At 39.2% G+C, this 14,011-nt stretch overlaps 3 non-coding genes across 3 annotated transcripts; 2 read left to right on the top strand and 1 right to left on the bottom strand.

Annotated features, from left to right (window-relative positions):
- Positions 1-541: 541 nt before the first annotated feature.
- TRNAL-AAG (transfer RNA leucine (anticodon AAG)) lies at positions 542-623 on the top strand. The gene has a single exon. It is a non-coding gene; the product is annotated as a tRNA-Leu (tRNA).
- Positions 624-2,002: 1,379 nt separating this feature from the next.
- Positions 2,003-2,084, top strand: TRNAL-AAG (transfer RNA leucine (anticodon AAG)). The gene has a single exon. It is a non-coding gene; the product is annotated as a tRNA-Leu (tRNA).
- A 5,899-nt stretch (positions 2,085-7,983) lies between these two features.
- Positions 7,984-8,065, bottom strand: TRNAL-AAG (transfer RNA leucine (anticodon AAG)). The gene has a single exon. It is a non-coding gene; the product is annotated as a tRNA-Leu (tRNA).
- Positions 8,066-14,011: the final 5,946 nt, after the last annotated feature.

Here is a 14,011-nt window from a genome sequence, read left to right on the forward strand (position 1 = left end):
AAAATCAATCTTGGTCAAAAGAAGTCTAACTGCTAGCTCATATCCCTGCTGCCTTTTTAGGATTATCAATACAGGATGAGCAGAGTGATTAGCAAACATAAACAGAGCCATGCTGCTTCTGCTGCTTTCCAGTAAGTCACCCTAGTGATGGATTCATAGCTACACTGCTCTGCACTGCTGTATAATGTCTTCCTTGCTGCTGCTTCTGATTATCTGTTACGTACAGGCAGAGGTGTCGAAATTCTTCATGTTTGAGTGTCCTGTATATGGGAGATCATAGCAAGTAATCTGTGCCACCTAACACAGTGATATCTAAAAACTTGCGGATGAGCCAACAGAGGAAAGATTAGTTAAATATCTGGATACAAGTCATATGTTTTGTAAAATGGTGCCCCAGAGTCAATGTACAAACAATTCGCTGATAATTATGTTGCTGTTGCATAATAACATTTGTCTTTTTGTCTTATTAGATATAAAATATTTTCTGCCACTTACATCAAAAGCAAACTTCCAATATAAATAACTTTAAACATCTGCATGAGGTAGCGTGGCCGAGCAGTCTAAGGCGCTGGGTTAAGGCTCCAGTCTCTTTGGAGGTGTGGGTTCAAATCCCACCACTACCATTGTTTATTTGGATCTAATTTTTACCAAAAATTAGGAAACGGTTGAGGAAGTAAAGGGGTTTGAGAACTTAGGAGGCAGCGATCATGCTATCCTATAATTTAGAACTACAAAAGGAGGAAAATCTGCGAAAACTGAGATTATAAGATTGGACTGTAGAAAGGAAGTATTTAATTTACTCTGTAAAAAGGAAGGAAAGGTAGGATGTTCTAAAGGAAAGAAATGTCCAGGAAGGATGGGAGATTTTGCTAAATTTAATTCTCACTGCACAATCAGTAACAATCCCGAAAAGAAGGAAGAATGGAAAGCATTTATGGAGACCAGGATGGCTAAATACTGAACTTAAAAGCTGGCTGAAAAGGAACAAAGAAATGAGTATCAAATGGAAAGAAGGGTTCATATCTAAAGAAGAATATAATGCTGTCTGCAGGGAAAGCTGGGCTAGCATTAGAAGAGCTAAAGCCAGTAATGAATTGAGGCTTGCAAGAGAGACCAAAAGCAATAAGAAAGGATTTTGGAAGTAAGTCAAAAGTTAAAGAAAAGCCAAAGATGCTATTGGATTTTTAAAAGATGAAAAGGGTAATGTGGTTAATAATGATGTTGAGAAGACTGAACTTTAAAATTCCTATTTGGCTTCTGTTTTCTCTAAGAAAGCAAATGTAACATCAAGTGATCTTCACTGTGCTGTAGAAGAAAAGGAACATGTGAAAAAGTCATACGTATGAATACTGCATATGAGTGGTCATGTTGGCTTTAGGCATCAGAATTAATTACATAATTTACCATCTATGTTACATCCATGTCTGTTCAATCAATGATCAACCATTCTCAAAATTTCCCAAAATAAATATTGGTCAAAAAAAGTCTAACTGCTAGCTCATATCCATGCTGCCTTTTTAGGGTTATCAATACAGGATGAGCAGATTGATTACCAAACATAAACAGAGCCATACTGCTTCTGCTGCTTTCCATTAAGTCACCCTAGTGATGAACTCATAGTTACTTTGCTCTGCACTGCTGTATAATGTCTTTCTTTCTGCTGCTTCTGATTATCTGTTACGTACAGGCAGAGGTGTAGGAATTCTTCATGTTTGAGTGTCCTGTATATGGGAGATCATAGCAAGTAATCTATACCACCTAATACAGTGATATCTAAAAATTTGCGGATGAGCCAACAGAGGAAAGATTAGTTAAATATCTGGATACAAGTCATATGTTTTGTAAAATGGTGCCCCAGAGTCAATGTACAAACAAATCCCTGATAACTATGTTGCTCATGCATAATAACATTTGTATTTTTGTCTAATTAGTTATACAATGTTTTCTGCAACTTATATCATTATCAAATTTCTGATTTAAATAAGGTTGAACATCTGTATGAGGTAGCGTGGCCGAGCGGTCTAAGGCGCTGGATTAAGACTCCAGTCTCTATGGAGTCGTGGGTTCGAATCCCACTGCTGCCATTATTTATTTGGATCTAATTTTTCCCAAAAATTAGGAAACAGTTGAGGAAGTTAAGGGGGTTGAGAATTTAGGAGACAGCGGTAATTCTATCCTACACTTTTGAACTACAAAAGGTGGAAAACCTGCGAAAACTGAGATTTTAAGATTGGACTGTAGAAAGGCAGTTTATAATGAACTCAGTAAAAAGGAAGGAAAGGTAGGATATTCTAAAGGAAAGAAATGTCCAGGAAGGATGGAAGATTTTGCTAAATTAAATTCTCACTGCACAATCAGTAACAATCCCGAAAAGAAGGAAGAATGGAAAACATTTATGGAGACCAGGATGGCTGAATACTGAACGTAAAAGCTTGCTAAAAAGGAACAAAGAATTGAATATCAAATGAAAAGAAGGGTTCATATCTAAAGAAGTATATAATGCTGTCTGCAGGGAAAGCTGGGCTAGCGTTAGAAGAGCTAAAGCCAGTAATGAATTGAGGCTTGCAAGAGAGACCAAAAGCAATAAGAAAGGATTTTGGAAGTGAGTCAAAAGTTAAAGAAAAGCCAAAGATACTATAGGATTTTTAAAGGATGAAAAGGGTAATGTGGTCAATAATGATGTTGAGAAGACTGAACTTTTAAATTCCTATTTGGCTTCTGTGCTATCTAAGAAAGAAAATGTAACATCAAGTGATCTTCACTGAGCTGTAGAAGAAAAGGAACATGTGAACAAGTCATAAGTATGAATACTGCATATGAGTGGTCATGTTGGCTTTAGGCATCAGAATTTAGTACATAATTTACCATCTATGTTTCATCCATGTCTTTTCAATCAATGATCAACCATTCTCAAAATTTGCCAAAATCAATATTGGTCAAAAGAAGTCTAACTGCTAGCTCATATCCCTGCTGCCTTTTTATGGTTATCAATACAGGATGAGCAGAGTGATTAGCAAACATAAACAGAGCCATGCTGCTTCTGCTGCTTTCCAGTAGGTTACCCTAGTGATGAACTCATAGCTGCATTGCTCTGCACTGCTGTATAATGTCTTCCTTGCTGCTGCTTCTGATTATCTGTTACGTACAGGCAGGGGTGTAGGAATCCTTCCTGTTTGAGTGTCCTGTATATGGCAAATCATAGTAAGTAATCTATACCACCTAATTCAGTGATATTTAAAAATTAGCAGATGAGCCAACAGAGGAAAGATTAGTTAAATATCTGGATACAAGTCATATGTTTTGTAAAATGGTGCCCCGGAGTTAATGTAAAAACTAATCCCTGATAACTACGTTGCTCTTGCATAATAACATTTGTATTTTTGTTTAATTAGATATACAATGTTTTCTGCCACTTATATCATTAGCACATTTCTGATTTAAATAAGATTGAAAATCCGTATGAGGTAGTGTGGCCGCAGGTTTTCCACCTTTTGTAGTTCAAAAGTATAGGATAGAATTACCGCTGCCTCCTAAATTCTCAACCCCCTTTACTTCCTCAACTGTTTCCTAATTTTTGGTAAAAATTAGATCCAAACAAATAATGGCAGCGTTGAGATTTGAACCCACGCCTCCAGAGAGACTGGATGCTTAATCCAGCACCTTAGACCGCTCGGCCACGCTACCTCCTACGGTTGTTCAATCTTATTTAAATCAGAAATTTGATAATGATATAACTGGCCGAAAACTTTGTAAATCTAATTAGACAAAAATACAAATGTTATTATGCAAGAGCAACGTAGTTATCAGTGATTAGTTTGTACATTAACTCTGGGGCACCATTTTACAAAACATATGACTTGTATCCAGATATTTAACTAATCTTTCCTCTGTTGGCTCATCCGCAAATTTTTAGATATCACTGTATTAGGTGGTATTGATTACTTGCTGTGATCTCCCATATACAGGACACTCAAACATGAACGATTCCTACACCTCTGCCTGTACGTAACAGATAATCAGAAGCAGCAGCAAGGAAGACATTATACAGCAGTGAAGAGCAATGTAACTATGAGTTCATCACTAGGGTGACTTACTGGAAAGCAGCAGAAGAAGTATGGCTCTGTTTATGTTTGGTAATCAATCTGCTCATCCTGTATTGATAACCCTAAAAAGGCAGCATGGATATGAGCTAGCAGTTAGACTTTTTTTGACCAATATTGATTTTGGGAAATTTTTAGAATGGTTGATCATTGATTTAACTGACATGGATGTAACATAGATGGTAAATTATGTAATTAATTCTGATGCCTAAAGCCAACATGACCACTCATATGCAGTATTCATACATATGACTTGTTCACATGTTCCTTTTCTTCTACAGCACAGTGAAGATCACTTGATGTTACATTTGCTTTCTTAGAGAAAACAGAAGCCAAATAGGAATTTTAAAGTTCAGTCTTCTCAACATCATTATTGACCACATTACCCTTTTCATCTTTTAAAAATCCAATAGCATCTTTGGCTTTTCTTTAACTTTTGACTTACTTCCAAAATCCTTTCTTATTGCTTTTGGTCTCTCTTGCAAGCCTCAATTCATTACTGGCTTTAGCTCTTCTAACGCTAGCCCAGCTTTCCTTGCAGACAGCATTATATTCTTCTTTAGATATGAACCCTTCTTTACATTTGATAATCATTTCTTTGTTCCTTTTTAGCAAGCTTTTAAGTTCAGTATTCAGCCATCCTGGTCTCCATAAATGCTTTCCACTCTTCCTTCTTTTTGGGAATTTTACTGATTGTGCAGTGAGAATTTAATTTAGCAAAATCTCCCATCCTTCCTGGACATTTCTTTCCTTTAGAACATCCTACCTTTCCTTCCTTTTTACTGAGTCCATTAAAAGCTGCCTTTCTACAGTCCAATCATAAAATCTCAGTTTTCGCAGGTTTTCCACCTTTTGTAGTTCAAAAGTATAGGATAGTATTACCGCTGCCTCCTAAATTCTCAACCCCCTTTACTTCCTCAACTGTTTCCTAATTTTTGGTAAAAATTAGATCCAAATAAATAATGGCAGCGGTGGGATTTGAACCCACGCCGCCAGAGAGACTGGAGCCTTAATCCAGCGCCTTAGACCGCTCAGCCACGATATCTCATACAGATATTCAAACTTATTTAAATCAGAAATTTGATAATGATATAAGTTGCAGAAAACAATGTATAACTAATTAGACAAAAATACAAATGTTATTAGGCATGAGCAACATAGTTATCAGGGATTTGTTTGTACATTGACTCTGGGGCACCATTTTCAAAACATATGACTTGTATCCAGATATTTAACTAATCTTTCCTCTTTTGGCTCATCTGCAAATTATTAGATATCACTGTATTAGGTGGTATAGCTTACTTACTATGATCTCCCATATAAAGGACACTCAAACATGAAGGATTCCTACACCCCTGCCTGTACGTAACAGATAATCAGAAGCAGCAGCAGCAAGGAAGACATTATACAGCAGTGCAGAGCAATGTAGCTATGAGTTCATCACTAGGGTGACTTACTGGAAAGCAGCAGAAGCAGCATGGCTCTGTTTATGTTTGGTAATCAATCTGCTCATCCTGTATTGATAACCCTAAAAAGGCAGCAGGGATATGAGCTAGCAGTTAGACTTCTTTTGACCAATATTGATTTTGTGAAATTTTGAGAATGGTTGATCATTGATTGAACTGACATGGATGTAACATAGATGGTAAATTATGTAATTAATTCTGATGCCTAATGCCAACATGACCACTCACATGCAGTATTCATACGTATGACTTGTTCACATGTTCCTTTTCTTCTACAGCTCAGTGAAGATCACGTGATGTTACATTTTCTTTCTTAGACAGCACAGAAGCCAAATAGGAATTTAAAAGTTCAGTCTTCTCAACATCATTATTGACCACTTTACCCTTTTCATCCTTTAAAAATCCTATAGCATCTTTGGCTTTTCTTTAACTTTTGACTCACTTCCAAAATCCTTTCTTATTGCTTTTGGTCTCTTTTGCAAGCCTCACTTCATTACTGGCTTTAGCTCTTCTAACGCTAGCCCAGCTTTCCCCACAGACAGCATTATATTCTTCTTTAGATATGAACCCTTCTTTTCATTTGATATTCAATTCTTTGTTCCTTTTTAGCAAGCTTTTAAGTTCAGTATTCAGCCATCCTGGTCTCCATAAATGCTTTCCATTCTTCCTTCTTTTCGGGATTGTTACTGATTGTGCAGTGAGAATTTAATTTAGCAAAATCTCCCATCCTTCCTGGACATTTCTTTCCTTTAGAATATCCTACCTTTCCTTCCTTCTTACTGAGTCCATTAAAAACTGCCTTTCTACAGTCCAATCTTAAAATCTCAGTTTTCGCAGGTTTTCCACCTTTTGTAGTGCAAAAGTATAGGATAGAATTACCACTGCCTCCTAAATTCTCAACCCCCTTTACATCCTCAACTGTTTCCTAATTTTTGGTAAAAATTAGATCCAAATAAATAATGGCAGCGGTGGGATTTGATCCCATGCCTCCAGAAAGACTGGAGCCTTAATCCAGCGCCTTAGACCGGTCGGCCACACTACCTCATACGGATGTTAAAACTTATTTAAATCAGAAATTTGCTAATAATATAAGTGGCAGAAAACATTTTATATCTAATTAGACAAAAATACAAATGTTATTATGCAAGAGCAACGTAGTTATCAGGGATTTGTTTGTACATTGACTCTGGGGCACCATTTTACAAAACATATGACTTGTATGCAGATATTTTACTAATCTTTCCTCTGTTGGCTCATCCGCTAATTTTTAGATATCACTGAATTAGGTGGTATAGATTGCTTGCTATGATGTCCCATATACAGGACACTCAAACGTGAAGGATTCCTACACCCCTGCTTGTACGTAACGGATAATCAGAAGCAGCAGTAAGGAAAGCATTATACAGCACAGAGCAGTGTAGCTCTGAATCCATCACTAGGGTGACTTACTGGAAAGCAGCAGAAGCAGCATGGCTCTGTTTATACTTGCTATTCACACTGCTCATCCTGTATTGATAACCCTAAAAAGGCAGCAGGGATATGATCTAGCAGTTAGACTTCTTTTGACCAAAATTGATTTTGGCAAATTTTGAGAATGGTTGATCATTGATTGAACTGACATGGATGTAACATAGATGGTAAATTATGTAATTAATTCTGATGCCTAAAGCCAACATGACCACTCATATGCAGTATTCATACGTATGACTCGTTCACATGTTCCTTTTCTTCTACAGCAATGTGAAGATCACTTGATGTTACATTTGTTTTCTGAGAGTTCACAGAAGCAAAATAGGAATTTAAAAGTTCAGTCTTCTCAACATCATTTATGACCACTTTACCCTTTTCATCCTGTAAAAATCTTATAGCATCTTTGGCTTTTCTTTAACTTTTGACTTACTTCCAAATCCTTTCTTATTGCTTTTGGTCTCTCTTGCAAGCCTCACTTCATTACTGGCTTTAGCTCTTCTAACGCTAGCCCAGCTTTCCCTGCAGACAGCATTATATTCTTCTTTAGATATGAACCCTTCTTTTCATTTGATATTCATTTCTTTGTTCCTTTTTAGCAAGCTTTTAAGTTCAGTATTCAGCCATCCTGGTCTCCATAAATGCTTTCCATTCTTTCTTCTTTTCGTTATTGTTACTGATTGCGCAGTGAGAATTTAATTTAGCAAAATCTCCCATCCTTCCTGGACATTTCTTTCCTTTAGAACATCCTACCTTTCCTTCCTTTTTACTGAGTCCATTAAAAACTGCCTTTCTACAGTCCAATCTTAAAATCTCAGTTTTCGCAGGTTTTCCACCTTTTGTTGTTCAAAAGTATAGGATAGAATTACCGCTGCCTCCTAAATTCTCAACCCCCTTTATTTCCTCAACTGTTTCCTAATTTTTGGTAAAAATTAGATCCAAATAAATAATGGCAGCAGTGGGATTTGAACCCACGCCTCCAGAGAGACTGGAGCCTTAATCCAGCGCCTTAGACTGCTCGGCCACGCTACCTCATACGGTTGTTCAAACTTATTTAAATCAGAAATTTAATAATGATATAACTGGCAGAAAACTTTGTATATCTAATTAGACAAAAATACAAATGTTATTATGCAAGAGCAACGTAGTTATCAGTGATTAGTTTGTACATTAACTCTGGGGCACCATTTTACAAAACATATGACTTGTATCCAGATATTTAACTAATCTTTTCTCTGTTTGCTCATCCGCAAATTTTTAGATATCACTGTATTAAGTGGTATAGATTACTTGCTATGATCTCCCATATACAGGACACTCTAACATGAAGGATTCCTACACCTCTGCCTGTACATAACAGATAATCAGAAGCAGCAGCAAGGAAGACATTATACAGCAGTGCAGAGCAATGTAACTATGAGTTCATCACTAGGGTGACTTACTGGAAAGCAGCAGAAGCAGCATTACTCTGTTTATGTTTGGTAATCAATCTGCTCATCCTGTATTGATAACCCTAAAAAGGCAGCATGGATATGAGCTAGCAGTTAGACTTCTTTTGACCAATATTAATTTTGGGAAATTTTGAGAATGGTTGATCATTGATTGAACTGACATGGATGTAACATAGATGGTAAATTATGTAATTAATTCTGATGCCTAAAGCCAACATGACCACTCATATGCAGTATTCAAACGTATGACTTTTTCACATGTTTCTTTTCTTCTACAGCACAGTGAAGATCACTTGATGTTACATTTGCTTTCTTAGAGAACACAGAAGCCAAATAGGAATTTAAATGTTCAGTCTTCTCAACATCATTATTGACCACATTACCCTTTTCATCCTGTAAAAATCCAATAGCATCTTTGGCTTTTCTTTAACTTTTGACTTACGTCCAAAATCCTTTCTTATTGCTTTTGGTCTCTCTTGCAAGCCTCAATTCATTACTAGCTTTAGCTCTTCTTACGCTAGCCCAGCTTTCCCTGCAGACAGCATTATATTCTTCTTTAGATATGAACCCTTCATTTCATTTGATATTCATTTCTTTGTTCCTTTTTAGCAAGCTTTTAAGTACAGTATTCAGCCATCCTGGTCTCCATAAATGCTTTCCATTCTTCCTTCTTTTCGGGATTGTTACTGATGGTGCAGTGAGAATTTAATTTAGCAAAATCTCCCATCCTTCCTGGACATTTCTTTCCTTTAGAACATCCTATCTTCCCTTCCTTTTTACTGAGTTCATTAAAAACTGCCTTTCTACAGTCCAATCTAAAAATCTCAGTTTTCGCAGGTTTTCCACCTTTTGTAGTTCAAAATTATATGATAGCATGACCGCTGCCTCCTGAATTCTCAATCCCCTTTACTTCCTCAACCGTTTCCTAATTTTTGGCAAAAATTAGATCCAAATAAATAATGGCAGCGTTGGGATTTGAACCCACGCCTCCAGAGAGACTGGAGCCTTTATCCAGCACCTTAGACCGCTCGGCCATGCTACCTCATACGGATGTTCAAACTTATTTAAATCAGAAATTTGCTAATGATATAAGTTGCAGAAAACATTGTATATCTAATTAGACAAAAATACAAATGTTATTATGCATGAGCAATGTAGTTATCAGGGATTTGTTTGTACATTGACTCTGGGGCACCATTTTACAAAACATATGACTTGTATACACATATTTTACTAATCTTTCCTCTGTTTGCTCATCCGCTAATTTTTAGATATCACTGATTTAGGTTGTATAGATTACTTGCTATGATCTCGCATATACAGGACACTGAAACATGAAGGATTCCTACACCCCTTCCTGTACGTAAAAGATAATCAGAAGCAGCAGCAATTAAGACATTATACAGCAGTGCAGAGCAGTGTAGCTGTGAATCCATCACTAGGGTGACTTACTGGAAAGCAGCAGAAGCAGCATGGCTCTGTTTATGTTTGCTAATCACTCTGCTCATCCTCTATTGATAACCCTAAAAAGGCAGAAGGGATATGAGCTAGCAATTAGAATTCTTTTGACCAAGATTGATTTTGGCAAATTTTGAGAATGGTTGATCATTGATTGAACTGACATGGATGTAACAAAGATGGCAAACTATGTAATTAATTCTGATGCCTAAAGCCAACATGACCACTCATATGCAGTATTCATACGTATGACTTGTTCACATGTTCCTTTTCTTCTACAGCACAGTGAAGACCACTTGATGTTACATTTGCTTTCTTAGAGAACACAGAAGCAAAATAGGAAATTAATAGTTCAGTCTTCTCAACATCATTATTGACCACTTAACCCTTTTCATCCTGTAAAAATCCTATAGCATCTTTGGCTTTTCTTTAACTTTTGACTTACTTCCAAAATCCTTTCTTATTGATGTAACGGGTCTGGGAGGCGGAACCTCTGAGCTACTATACAATGGGTCGGTCCTTGTAAGGGAGTGGGTGGCAACCAGGGAAGATGGGCAGGCAGTCACAGCAGGTGACCAGGACAGTCTCTGGGTGAACGGGCAGGAGGTCACGACAAGTGACCGGGGCAGTCTCTGGATGAACGGGCAGGAGGTCACGGCAAGTGACCGGGGCAGTCTCAGGATGAACGGGCAGGAGGTCACGGCAAGTGACCAGGGCAGTCTCTGGGTAAAGGGTTGGTACGACCTGTGACGGCTGAGCCTCCAGGTAGGCTAGCAGGCAGATGGTAGACGTGAGCTCCCTGGTGAGCAGGCGAGAGTCTCTGGATAAGCGGGTGGTCACAGCATGTGACGGCGGAGCCTCCAGGTAGACCAACAGACAGGCAGCAGATGAGCGCTCCCAGGTGAGCGGGCAGGAGTCTCTGGACAGGCGGGTGGTCACAGCACGTGATGGCGGAGCCTCCAGGTAGACTAGCAGACAGGCAGCAGATGAGCGCTCCCAGGTGAGCGGGCAGGAGTCTCTGGACAGGCGGGTGGTCATAGCACGTGACGGCGGGGCCTCCAGGTAGTCTAGCAGGCAGGTAGCAGATGTGCGCTCCCAGGTGAGCGGGCAAGCTGGTCCATAGACAGACTGACAGGAGTTGGAGGGCAGACCATCGGACCTCAGGCTAGCAGGCAGGTAGCAGAAGTGCACTCCCAGGTGAGCGGGCAAGCTGGTCCTTAGACAGACTGACAGGAGTCAGTAAGCAGACCGTCGGACCTCAGGCTAGCAGGCAGGTAAGCGGAATATCAGGCAGGAATCAGACAGCAAACTGGCAGGAATCTGGCAGGTAACTGGCAACGGGACCTGAAGGTTGAAGCAGAGTAGTGAACAGTGCAACAACATTGCTCGGGCACCTCCATTTTGGAGGAGGTGCCTTATATATGGTGAAGTCCTCCGGCCATTGGCCGGGGACTCCTTAGGACGGCGCGCACGGCCCCTTTAAGAGGGAGGGAGCGCGCGCCCTAAGCACAGTAACCGGGAAGGAGCGTGCGCTGCCAGCAGAGAGAGAGGAGGACGCCGGGCTCGGAGCAGAGGGGTGAGGGGAACAGCGTCCCTGCCTAGCAGAGGGCAGGGACGCCGGCGCTACAGGTGACTTACTGGAAAGCAGCAGAAGCAGCATGTCTCTGTTTATGTTTGCTAATCACTCTGCTCCTCCTGTATTGATAACCCTAAAAAGGCAGCAGGGATATGAGCTAGCAGTTAGACTTCTTTTGACCAAGATTGATTTTGGCAAATTTTGAGAATGGTTGATCATTGATTGAACTGACATGGGTGTAACAAAGATAGTAAATTATGTAATTAATTCTGATGCCTAAAGCCAACATGACTATTCATATGCAGTATTCATACATATGACTTGTTCAAATGTTTTTTTTCTTCTACAGCACAGTGAAGATCACTAGATGTTACATTTGTTTTCTTAGGGAACACAGAAGCCAAATTTCAAAGTTCAGTCTTCTCAACATCATTATTGACCACTTTACCCTTTTCATCCTTTAAAGATCCTATAGCATCTTTGGCTTTTCTTTAACTTTTGACTTACTTCCAAAATCCTTTCATATTGGTTTTTGTCTCTCTAGCAAGCCTCACTTCATTTCTGGCTTTAGCTCTTCTAACGTTAGCCCAGCTTTCACTGCAGACAGCATTATATTCTTCTTTAGATATGAACCCTTCTTTCCATTTGATATTCATTTCTTTGTTCCTTTTTAGCAAGCTTTTAAGTACAGTATTCAGCCATCCTGGTCTCCATAAATGCTTTCCATTCTTCCTTCTTTTCGGGAGTGTTACTGATTGTGCAGTGAGAATTTAATTTAGCAAAATCTCCCATCCTTCCTGGACATTTTTTTCCTTTAGAACATCCTACATTTCCTTCCTTTTTACTGAGTCCATTAAAAACTGCCTTTCTACAGTCCAATCTTAAAATCTCAGTTTTCGCAGGTTTTCCTCCTTTTGTAGTTCAAAATTATAGGATAGCATGACCGCTGCTTCTTAAGTTCTCAAGCCCCTTTATTTTTTTTGGTAAAAATTAGATCCAAATAAATAATCGCAGCGGAGGGATTAGAACCCATGCCTCCAGAGAGACTGGAGCCTAAATCCTGCGCCTTAGACCGCTTGGCCACGCTACCTCTCACAGATGTTTAAAATTATTTATATCTGAAGTTTGCCTTTGATGTAAAAGGCAGAAAATATTTTACATCCAATAATACAAAAAGACAAATGCTATTATGCAACAGCAACGTAATTATCAAGGATTTGTTTGTACATTGACTCTGGGGCAACATTTTACAAAACATATGACTTGTATCCAGATATTTAACTAATCTTTCCTCTGTTGGCTCATCCGCAAATTTTTAGATATCACTTAATTAGGTGGTATAGATTACTTGCTATGATCTCCCATATACAGGACACTCAAACATGAAAGATTCCTACACCCCTGCCTGTACGTAACAGATAATCAGAAGCAGCAGCAAGGAAGACATTATACAGCAGTGCAGAGCAATGTAGCTATGAGTACATCACTAGGGTGACTTACTGGAAAGCAGCAGAAGCAGCATGGCTCAGTTTATGTTTGCTAATCACTCTGCTCATCCTGTATTGATAACCCTACAAAGGCAGCAGGGATATGAGCTAGCAGTTAGACTTCTTTTGACCATGATTGATTTTGGCAAATTTTGAGAATAGTTGATCATTAGTGTTGAGCATTCCGATACTGAAATATCGGGTATCGGCCGATATTCGCAGTATCGGAATTCCGATACTTAATTCCGATACTTTTGTAATATCGTATACCGGAATCGGAAGTTCGCATAATGCAATGAGCCATTTTCATTTTATTCAGCCAATGAGGATCCTAAGAAGTGTGGGCACATCCTGTTAGGCATGTAGGCATCTTAACTAATGGCATGGCTGTGATTGGCTGTTGAAATGAATTCATGATGCACTATAAAATCCGCCGCCGCCATTTTGAGCTCACTCTGCTGTGAATTCAGTTAGGGATAGGACGCTGTTGTTCTGAGGGACAGTTTTAGCTACCTATTTGGTCTATTCTGCTTTACCCAAGCTACTTTATAAATCGCTGTGCCTTGCAGTCCTAGTGCACAGTTCTCTGTGCTGTTCACCGCTTTCTGCAAGGTCTCTGTGTGTGAGTGCAGCTCACCCTGTAGTGTGTGCTTCAACCACGTCTGGTTGTAGTGCACTCAGTGTGTGTCACTGCCTCATACATTGTCCTTTTTTGCCAATTCATAATTTTTCCTGATATCTCCTATTAGTGTGGAGGTTCCATCCGTATTCAGCTAAATTGGTTCCAAACACACTATATAGGAGTAGATAGAGAAATTTTTTTGGTCTTGCAGCGCTAGTGCATAGTGCTCTGCATCTGTACTGTTCACCGCTGTCTGCAAGGTCTGGTGTGTGAGTGCAGCTCACCCTGTAGTGTGTGCTTCAACCACGTCTGGTTGTAGTGCACTCAGTTTGTGTCACTGCCTCATACATTGTCCTTTATTGCCAATTCATAATTTTTCCTGAT

This window comes from Phyllobates terribilis, unplaced genomic scaffold (genome assembly GCF_046119375.1).
Source record: "Phyllobates terribilis strain yellow unplaced genomic scaffold, ASM4611937v1 Scaffold_11__3_contigs__length_659146591, whole genome shotgun sequence".
Classification (NCBI taxonomy): domain Eukaryota; kingdom Metazoa; phylum Chordata; class Amphibia; order Anura; family Dendrobatidae; genus Phyllobates; species Phyllobates terribilis.